This window comes from Oncorhynchus gorbuscha, linkage group LG26 (genome assembly GCF_021184085.1).
Source record: "Oncorhynchus gorbuscha isolate QuinsamMale2020 ecotype Even-year linkage group LG26, OgorEven_v1.0, whole genome shotgun sequence".
NCBI lineage: Eukaryota > Metazoa > Chordata > Actinopteri > Salmoniformes > Salmonidae > Oncorhynchus > Oncorhynchus gorbuscha.
In genome coordinates this window covers 3,782,941-3,791,857 of record NC_060198.1, presented here as the reverse complement: position 1 = coordinate 3,791,857, position 8,917 = coordinate 3,782,941, and positions in this window count along the sequence as shown.

The following is an 8,917-nucleotide window of genomic DNA, read 5'->3' as shown; positions in this document are numbered from 1 at the left end:
CTTACCTCTCCTCTCATCTCCTGCGTCTCTCCTCTCCTCTCCTTACCTCTCCTCTCCTTACCTCTCCTCTCCCTCCTACCCTCTCCTCTCTCCTCCTCTCCTTACCTCTCCTCTCCTCTCCTTACCTCTCCTCTCCTCTCCTTACCTCTCCTCTCCTCTCCCTCCTCTCCTCTCCTCTCCTTACCTCTCCTCTCCTCTCCTTACCTCTCCTCTCATCTCCTGCGTCTCTCCTCTCCTCTCCTTACCTCTCCTCTCCTCTCCTTACCCTCTCCTCTCCTTACCTCTCCTCTCATCTCCTGCGTCTCTCCTCTCCTCTCCTTACCTCTCCTCTCCTCTCCTTACCTCTCCTCTCCTTACCTCCTCTCCTCTCCTTACCTCTCCTCTCCTCTCCTCTCCTCTCCTCCTCTCCTCTCCTCCTCTCTCTCCTCTCCTCTCCTCTCCTCTCCTCTCCTCTCCTCTCCTTACCTCTCCTCTCCTCTCCTCTCCTTACCTCTCCCTCCTCTCCTTACCTCTCCTCTCCTTACCTCTCTCTCCTCCTCCTCTCCTCTCCCCTCCTCCTCTCCTCTCCTCTCCTCTCCTTACCTCTCCTCCTCTCCTCTACCCTCCCTCCTCTCCTCCTTACCTCTCCTCTCCTCTCCTTCCTCCTCCTCTCCTTACCCTCTCCTCTCCTTACCTCTCCTCTCCTCTCCTTACCTCTCCTCTCCTCTCCTCTCCTCTCCTCTCCTCTCCTTACCTCTCCTCTCCTTACCTCTCCCTCCTCTCCTCCTCCTCTCCTTACCTCTCCTCTCCTCTCCTTACCTCTCCTCTCCTTACCTCTCCTTACCTCTCCTCTCCTCTCCTTACCTCTCCTCTCCTTACCTCTCCTCTCCTCTCCTTACCTCCTCCTCTCTCTCCTCTCCTCTCTCCTACCTCCTCCTCCTACCTCTCCTCTACCTCTCCTCCCTCCTTACCTCTCCTCTCATCTACGTCTCTCCTCTCATCTCCTTACCTCTCCTCTCCTCTCCTTACCTCTCCCTCTCCTTACTCTCTCCTCTCTCCTTACCTCTCCTCCTCTCCTTACCTCTCCTCTCCTCTCCTTACCTCTCCTTACCTCTCCTCTCCTCTCCTCTCCTTACCTCTCCTCTCCTCTCCTCTCATCTCCTGCGTCTCTCCTCTCCTTACCTCTCCTCTCCTCTCCTTACCTCTCCTCTCATCTCCTGCGTCTCTCCTCTCTTCTCCTCTGCTATATTCTGGCACTCACCACTTCTCTCTCCAGTTCTATCTCCCCTTTTTTCGTCCCTCTACAAAAAAAAGCAGATGGTCCCTCTTTCCCCACTCCTTCTTTTCATCCCCCTCTCCATCTCATAAATCTCCCCCTCTTCTCATCCTTTCATCTACATCTAGCAGGTGTATGACTGATCCTGACTGGCTGACCACCTGTCCATTCTCTTCTCTCCTTCCTCTCTCCCTCTTTCTCTCTCCTCTCTCTTATAAAATATATAGTCTAGAAGAGTGTATGTGTTTGTTAATGAGTGTGTGTGTGTGTTTGTTTATGTCCCTATCATGCTCAGTGCATCATACTTCGATCCTCTGTACTGTGGTTAGAGGAGATCTCTACTCAAACAGAACCCACGCCCTTTCATCTGCATCCCAAATGGTTCCCTATTCCCTATGTAGTGCACTACTTTTGACCAGGGTCCATAGGGAATAGTGTGCTATTTGGGACATATCATCAGTGACTATCAGTATTCTCTGAACATTACCAACTGCTGAAGGTCCCGAAGCTTCTGCACATTTTCGGAATTCTCTATTTGCAAAGTCTCTATCTACCAATAGTAGAGAACAGGCTACTCTGGCGATTGGTACTTGTTTAAGCTGAATAAATGTCTGCAAGAGCACATAACGATAGTATTGTACATAATAGAACCGAATAATAGCATAGGTTGTCACTGTAAAATAAAAAAAAACAGCACATAATTTCTTATGACATTTTAGGATGATTGTGGGAACCTACGCATTTTCCTCTCATGCAGCCTCAACTCAACAGCGCGCGCCACTAGGCAAAATAACTGGTTTGATTTGAACAAAACGCAGTTAGGCTATGTTACAGTTTAACAGCATCTGTTCTAAAATCAGCTCACTGTACATAACTAAACAATATCCAAATGCATATTCCCATGATACTGATTGAGTTCAAATGATTGGCATGAAGATGCTGCATGTGCGTTTCACCGGGAAAACTTGAACAAGTGTCGTTCACGATTGACAATGAAAAAATGTGATAATAATAATAAATGCATCATCTGAAGGGAGGGTCAACAAAAATGCGTGCGTGAAGTAGAGGTAAAGAAAAACATGCGCAGAACATGATATGAATCTTTCCAGCGGGATCCTGGGGGGAAGAACGAGGCGGTGACCTACGGATCTGCAGCCTCGGCCGATTAAAAATGACTCACCGGTAGTTACTCAAGGAAACCACATGGTGGCAGTATAAAACACTGCACTGTGTTCTGTTTGACATAGATTAACAAACTTCTGGCTGTGATTGTATGGTTTAGTGGTAGTAGCAGCGTGTGTATGTGTATATGTATTTGTCCGTGTTCTTTTTCACACAAGTGCGTGTTCTTGTGTATCTAAAGCACTGACTTATCCAGAATACTAAACACTGTCTCACCAAACAGGTCAAGTTTCAGAACGGTTTAATAGGTAAGCCTATAGAGCCGGTGTTTGGCCTAAAGGCATGACGGGGTGAAATAAGAGAGGTGTTCGTGTTAGACTGACGCTTTGGCCTAAAGCTAGCTGGTCCGGACAAAGGTAGAGATTCTGCTGCCACGTATACTGCTGTTGCACACACACACACACACACACACACACACACACACACACACACACACACACACACACACACACACACACACACACACACACACACACACACACACACACACACACACACACACACACACACACACACACACACACACACACACACACATGCGCTCAAGTAAGGAAGCAAACACACACCCTGTCACACTTATTAATTTCATACGCCAAGTCTCACTTAAAGCAATGTCTTTGTTCTGTACCACTTCAAGCACACTCACTTTCTCTACAGACCAGAAGGTACGTTTTCAGTTTAACGTTTAGTTTTCTCTTCCCCAATTTATTTTGGCTTGGCATACAAAGGTTTTGTTTTTTCTCTTCCTCCCCCCATCGACACTTTAAAAGTGGAGCAGAGAGAGTGTGTGAGAGAGAGACATAAAGAACAGAGACAGGGAAGCGTAGTTCATTGCTAATCAATACGATTTCTCTCCTGCAACCCAAGTTTTCCCCCGTGGGCCCTCTGCATTCAAGAGGAGCCAAGGCGAGCAGAGCTTGGCATTGTGCAGCACGCCTTAAAACGAAACACCTGCGAGGTGGGGGAAGAAGACGTGAAAAAAAAAATAGCCCAGTTATTTCGTAGCTCTTAAAAATGTTGGCACGTGTTCCATGAGATTTTCGGGGGAACAAAAAAAAACCTATCAAATCCAACTGAAGACAAAAGAAGGTTGTTTTGCTCTGCAGATAGAGGTGCCTTTACACTAAACATAGTTGACAGTTGGACTTCAGTTTGTTATCATTCTCAAAAAAAAACATATTTGTCCTGTCTCAGTCCTCATACAATGTGGAGAGATTTTGTTATTTAGGATTTGACAAATATGTACAGTGTAGATAGAGAGATGTGTATGGGGGAATTTGGGAGTGTAGGAGATGGGAATGAGATTGGGAGAGAAGGAGAGGGAAAAGAGATTGGGAGAGAAGGAGAGGGAAAAGAGATTGGGAGAGAAGGAGATGGAAAGAGATTGGGAGTGAAGGAGAGGGAAAAGAGATGGGGAGAGAAGGAGATGGAAAGAGATGGGGAGGGAAAAGAGATTGGGAGAGAAGGAGATGGAAAGAGATGGAAAGAGATTGGGAGAGATGGGGAGGGAAAAGAGATTGGGAGAGAAGGAGATGGAAAGAGATTGGGAGAGAGGGAGAGGGAAAGAGATTGTGAGAGGAGAGGGAAAGAGATTGGGAGAGAAGGAGAAGGAAAGAGATTGGGAGAGAAGGAGATGGAAATGAGATTGGGAGAGAAGGAGAGGGAAAAGAGATTGGGAGAGAAGGAGATGGAAAGAGATTGGGAGAGAAGGAGAGGGAAAAGAGATTGGGAGAGAAGGAGAAGGAAAGAGTTTGGGAGAGAGGGAGAGGGAAAATAGATTGTGAGAGAAGGAGAGGGAAAGAGATTGGGAGAGAAGGAGAAGGAAAGAGATTGGGAGAGAAGGAGAAGGAAAGAGATTGTGGGAGAAGGAAAGAGATTGGGAGAGAAGGAGAGGGAACGAGATTGGGAAAGAAGGAGAGGGAAAGAGATTGGGAGAGAAGGAGAGGGAAAGAGATTGGGAGAGAAGGAGAGGGAAATGAGATTGGGAGAGAAGGAGAGGGAAATGAGATTGGGCGAGAAGGAGAGGGAAAAGAGATTGGGAGAGAAGGAGAAGGAAAGAGATTGGGAGAGAAGGAGAGGGAAAGAGATTGGGAGAGAAGGAGAAGGAAAGAGATTGTGGGAGAAGGAGAGGGAAAGAGATTGGGAGAGAAGGAGAGGGAAAAGAGATTGGGAGAGAATGAGAAGGAAAGAGATTGGGAGAGAAGGAGAGGGAAAGAGATTGGGAGAGAAGGAGAGGGAAAGAGATTGGGAGAGAAGGAGAGGGAAAAGAGATTGGGAGAGAATGAGAAGGAAAGAGATTGGGAGAGAAGGAGAGGGAAAGAGATTGGGAGAGAAGGAGAGGGAAAGAGATTGGGAAAGAGATTGGGAGAGGGAACGAGATTGGGAAAGAGATTGGGAGAGAAGGAGAGGGAAAGAGATATGGTGAGAAGGAGAGGGAAATGAGATTGGGAGAGAAGGAGAGGGAAAGAGATTGGGAGGGAAGGAGATTGGGAGAGAAGGAGAGGGAAATAGATTGGGAGAGAAGGAGAGGGAAAAGAGATTTGGGAGAGAATGAGAAGGAAAGAGATTGGGGGAGAAGGAGAGGGAAAGAGATTGGGAGAGAAGGAGAGGGAAAAGAGATTGGGAGAGAATGAGAAGGAAAGAGATTGGGAGAGAAGGAGAGGGAAAGAGATTGGGAGAGAAGGAGAGGGAAAGAGATTGGGAGAAAAGGAGAAGGAAAGAGATTGGGAGAGAAGGAGAGGGAAATGAGATTGGGAGAGAAGGAGAGGGAAAGAGATTGGGGGAGAAAGAGAGGGAAAGAGATTGGGAGAGAAGGAGAGGGAAAGAGATTGGGGGAGAAGGAGAGGGAAATGAGATTGGGAGAGAAGGAGAGGGAAAGAGATTGGGAGAGAAGGATGAGGTAAATAAACCAGATGGTCGTTATTGGCATGCATTTCTCTCTTAAATCTGTTTTCTGCTGTTTATCATGTAGGGAAAAGTTTAACCCTCTTATAACCTCTGTCCCTATCTGACCCCCGACCTATCCCAGAACCTCCTTATTCTATCATCACTTTCTTCTCTCTTCTTCCCACCCATCTCTGCATTCCTCTAAAACACCATCCCTGTCTTTCCTAATCCCCTCAACCAACTGACATGATTGAATGCACACGCCCACACACACACACACTGCTGCCTAAACTAGCGCATCCCCCCCCCTCACACACACAGGTCCAATTCAGACACAGGAGGGTGAACAGGGTCTATTAAAGCCCCAGTCTATTGATTTACATGCCACACTGTGACAAAGCCCCAGGCTACACAGCCTGACCAACCAGTAGCTACAGACCACATATAGACCTCAGGGTGAGCATGGTTGTGTGTGTGTATGGGGGGGGGGGCAAGTTTAGGCAGCAGTGTGTGTGTGCGTGTGTGTACAGCCCGCTAACCAGCCAGTATGTATGTGTGAACACCCCCTGCAGCCACCACCAGTATCATACATCCCAGTCTATACTGTAGACAGACTATATGAACTGTGGTCTATAAACAGACTATATGAACTGTGATCTATAAACAGACTATATGAACTGTGGTCTATACACCCGTATCATACATCCCAGTCTCTACTATAGACAGACTATATGAACTGTAATCTATAGACAGTCTATATTAACTGTGGTCTATACACCAGTATCGTACATCCCAGTCTCTACTGTAGACAGACTATATGAACTGTAATCTATAGACAGACTATATGAACTGTGATCTATATACCAGTATCATACATCCCAGTCTCTACTATAGACAGACGATATGAACTGTGATCTATAGACAGAAAATATGAACTGTGATCTATAGACAGACTTTATGAACTGTGATCTATAGACAGACTATATGAACTGTGATCTATAGACAGACTATATGAACTGTGGTCTATGAACAGACTATATGAACTGTGTTCTATAAACAGACTATATCAACTGTGGTCTATAAACAGAATATATGAACTGTGATCTATAGACAGACTATATTAACTGTGATCTATAGACAGACTATATAAACTGTGGTCTATAAACAGACTATGTGAACTGTGTTCTATAAACAGACTATATGAACTGTGGTCTATAAACAGACTATATGAACTGTGTTCTATAAACAGACTATATGAACTGTGATCTATAAACAGACTATATGAACTGTGTTCTATAAACAGACTAAATCAACTGTGGTCTATAAACAGAATATATGAACTGTGATCTATAAACAGACTATATGAACTGTGGTCTATAAACAGACTATATGAACTGTGATCTATAGACAGACTATATAAACTGTGATCTATAGACAGACTATATGAACTGTGATCTATAAACAGACTATATGAACTGTGGTCTATAAACAGACTATATGAACTGTGATCTATAGACAGACTATATAAACTGTGATCTATAGACAGACTATATGAACTGTGGTCTATAAACAGACTATGTGAACTGTGTTCTATAAACAGACTATATGAACTGTGGTCTATAAACAGACTATGTGAACTGTGGTCTATAAACAGACTATATGAACTGTATTCTATAAACAGACTATATGAACTGTGGTCTATAAACAGACTATATGAACTGTATTCTATAAACAGACTATATGAACTGTGGTCTATAAACAGACTATATGAACTGTATTCTATAAACAGACTATATGAACTGTGATCTATAAACAGACTATATCAACCGTGGTCTATAAACAGACTATATGAACTGTGATCTATAGACAGACTATATTAACTGTGGTCTTGACACCAGTATCATACATCCCAGTCTCTACTATAGACAGACTATATGAACTGTAATCTATAGACAGACTATATTAACTGTGTTCTATACACCAGTATCATACATCCCAGTCTCTACTGTAGACAGACTATATGAACTGTGATCTATAGACAGACTATATGAACTGTGATCTATATACAGTATCATACATCCCAGTCTCTACTATAGACAGACGATATGAACTGTGATCTATAGACAGGCAATATGAACGGTGATCTATAGACAGACTTTATGAACTGTGGTCTATAAACAGACTATATGAACTGTGATCTGTAACCAGACTATATGAACTGTGATCTGTAACCAGACTATATGAACTGTGGTCTATAAACAGACTATATGAACTGTGTTCTATAAACAGACTATATGAACTGTGATCTATAGACAGACTATATAAACTGATCTATAGACAGACTATATGACCTGTGATCTATAGATAGACTATATGAACTGTGGTCTATAAACACTCTATATGAACTGTGATCTATAAACAGACTATATGAACTGTGGTCTATAGACAGACTATATGAACTGTGGTCTATAGACAGACTATAAGAACTGTGATCTATAGACAGACTATATGAACTGTGATCTATAGACAGACTATATGAACTGTGGTCTATAGACAGACTATATGAACTGTGATCTATAAACAGACTATATGAACTGTGGTCTATATGAACTGTGATCGATAGACAGACTATATGAACTGTGATCTATAGAAAGACTATATGAACTGTGATCTATAAACAGAATATATGAACTGTGATCTATAAACAGACTATATGAACTGTGGTCTATAAACAGACTATATGAACTGTGGTCTATAGACAGACTATATGAACTGTGATCTATAGACAGACTATATGAACTGTGATCTATAGACAGACTATATGAACTGTGGTCTATAGACAGACTATACGAACTGTGATCTATAAACAGACTATATGAACTGTGATCGATAGACAGACTATATGAACTGTGATCTATAGACAGACTATATGAACTGTGATCTATAAACTATATGAACTGTGATCTATAAACAGACTATATGAACTGTGATCTATAAACAGACTATATGAACTGTCTATAAACAGACTATATCTATCTATAGACAGACTATATAAACTGTGATCTATAGACAGACTATATGAACTGTGGTCTATAAACAGACTATGTGAACTGTGGTCTATAAACAGACTATATGAGCTGTGTTCTATAAACAAACTATATGAACTGTGGTCTATAAACAGACTATATGAGCTGTGTTCTATAAACAGACTATATGAACTGTGATCTATAAACAGACTATATGAACTGTGATCTATAAACAGACTATATCAACCGTGGTCTATAAACAGACTATATGAACTGTGATCTATAGACAGACTATATTAACTGTGGTCTATAGACAGACTATATTAACTGTGGTCTTGAAACCAGTATCACACATCCCAGTCTCTACTATAGACAGACTATATGAACTGTAATCTATAGACAGACTATATTAACTGTGGTCTATACACCAGTATCATACATCCCAGTCTCTACTGTAGACAGACTATATGAACTGTGGTCTATAGACAGACTATATGAACTGTGATCTATAGACATACTATATGAACTGTGATCTATAAACAGACTATATCAACCGTGGTCTATAAAC